Source organism: Prunus dulcis, chromosome 4 (genome assembly GCF_902201215.1).
Source record: "Prunus dulcis chromosome 4, ALMONDv2, whole genome shotgun sequence".
In the NCBI taxonomy this organism is placed as follows: domain Eukaryota; kingdom Viridiplantae; phylum Streptophyta; class Magnoliopsida; order Rosales; family Rosaceae; genus Prunus; species Prunus dulcis.
The window spans coordinates 12313431-12316210 of NC_047653.1; positions in this window are offsets into that span (position 1 = coordinate 12313431).

Here is a 2780-nt window from a genome sequence, read left to right on the forward strand (position 1 = left end):
GGAAAAGAAAACCTTGTAAGAAGGAGAGTGATGTGTGGGAACATTTTGAAAAGTATGATTTGGTATTGGATTTGAAAGGGGTAGATGGGAGTAAAAGAAAAGAAGTTGAAAAAAGGGCTAAGTGCAAGTATTGTAGTGCTACTTATGCTAGTGATACCAAGAAAAATGGGACTAGCAACATGTGAAAGCATCTAAACAAACAATGCTTGCAATATCCTTATAGGCACAAGGATAAGAACACACGGACGCTCGCATTTGATGCATCCAAGGGTAATGCTCTTGTTTCTAGGAATTTAACAAAGATGATTGTTTGGATGCTTGTATTAGGATGGTGGTTCGAGATGAGCTACCTTTTAGCTTTGTGGAGGGTGAAGGGTTTAGGGAATTTTGTAGTGTTGCATGCCCACAATTTAATCCACCCTCTCGTAGAACTCTTGGAAGAAGATTTCTAGAAATGTACACAAAAATGAAGGAGAAGTTGAAAGTTGACCTTCGTTCACATAGAATATGTCTTACAACCGATACTTGGACATCGGTTCAAAATGTGAATTACATGGTGTTGACTGCCCACTTTGTGGATTCCGACTATAAAATGCACAAAAGGATCCTAAATTTTTGTGTAATTGATAGTCATAAGTGGGAGAGCATTGGGAAATTGCTTGAAAATTGTTTGATTGATTGGGGACATGAGAAGATACTCACAATTACTGCAGATAATGCAGCTGCCAATACTAAGGCAATTGAATATGTGATGAAGAAAATAAATGGGTGGAAAGATTCGAATAGTGTGTTGGGAGGAGTTCACATGCATATGAGGTGTAGTGCTCATATAATCAACTTGATAGTTAAGGAGGGCTTGAAGAGATTAGAAAGCTCAATTGTGGCAATCCGTAATGCGGTTAAGTTTGTGAGGTCCTCACCTTCTCGGTTGAGTTACTTCAAAATGTGTGTTGAGACGGAAAAAATAGAGTGCAAGGGGTTGGTGGTGATGGATGTGCCCACTAGGTGGAACTCCACTTATTTGATGCTTGATGCGGCATTGAAATTTCGAAAAGCTTTTGATAGAATGGGGGATGATCCCGATTCTTCCTACTTAATGTACTTTAAGGAAGATGAAGGAGATGACAAGAGAATTGAAGGCATTGAAGGAAGTGGGAAAGGGAAGGGAAAGTCTAAGACTAATAAGAGGGTGGGTCCACCTAGTGATGAAGATTGGGAAAAAGCCGTGACATTTGTGATGTTTTTGAAGACCTATGATGTTACTTTGAAAATTTCAGCTTCTTTGCATCCAACATCACACTCAACCTTCCATGACTTGCTTGCCATAGATGGGGAGATTCGGGAGTTGTATAGATATGATGTTACAATTCCTATTGAAGAACGGACAGCCATGGATACTCTTTTAAATGATATGGCAGCATCAATGAAGAAGAAATATGATAAATATTGGGGTGAACTTCATAAAGTGAACCCATTCTTGATGATAGGAGTTGTGATTGATCCCCGATTCAAGCTTCGCAATTTGAAGCACATCTTTGAAGAAATATTTGAAAATGATCCTACTTGTGATAGATTGGTGGCTCAAAAGACAAATGAGGTGAAACAACTTCTTATGAATATGTATGAAGTGTATAAGCCTAGTAGTAACAATATGGGTGCTACTAGTACTACCAATGAGAGTGGTGGTAGTACTAACAATGAAACCGACTCTTCTTTGGTTTTTGGAGGTCGTAAACGAAAAACCATGATGGAAAAGTGGAAAAAAAATTCAACAAGAGAGTGAGAATGTGGTTATAACACATGAAGTGGATAGGTACTTGTTGGATCCACTTGAATCCATTGATGAGGAGTTTGATATACTAGGGTGGTGGAGAATAAATGGGCTCAAGTATCCTACTTTGGCATCAATTGCAAAGGATGTGCTTGCAATCCCTACTTCCACAATAGCTTCGGAGTCTTGTTTTAGCACAAGTGGGAGAGTGATTGACTCGTTTCGAAGCTCATTGTCTCCTAGGATGGTTGAGGCTTTGATTTGCACCCAAAATTGGATAAGGTCCGAAGATATAGCTTCATTGCAATATGTGCCAAGCATTGAGGAGATGGAGTTCTATGAATCAATTGAAATGGGTAATATTTTCATTTCTATATGTATATTTGAATCCGATTATTTTCTTATTTTTATGTGTTCTAACTCAAATTGGTTTGATTTATTTTATTATATTTTGTAGAAATGGGAAGTAAAACATCCATGACAAATTTGAATAAGACTCTCCCTTCTTAGTGTGATTAAGATATGTTGGAATGTATTTTTATTGCATCTTATTTTAATTATGATTTGTTGATGGTGAAACTTTGTGTTAATTCTTTTAAGTGTTGTGTAGGTTGCTTTGTGAAGGCTTTTGGAAGAATGAATGCAGCATATTTTTTGCAAGGATATTATCTCTATGTGTATTTTTGTGATGGGTTGTAATCTTTAATGTCATAAGTTTAATTTGGTTTGTGTATTATTTTTTGTAATGGTTTGTAAGAGATTATATTTCCTTTCCTTGGTTGGTTGGTTGAATGTGTGTATGTGAGATTTATTTAGTTTAGAATCTTAGATTGGAATGATGGATTTTTATAGCTTGAATGTACATAATTTCAGGTTTTGAAAGAGAAGTAAAAAGTAACAAGTGTTTTGTGCTTGTTCATAAGAACTTAATAGGTTTTGGCAATTTGACAACAAAAAAAGGGTTTTGGCTGAAAGTAAATCTGATTTGGGCTTTGTTTTGCTAAAAAAA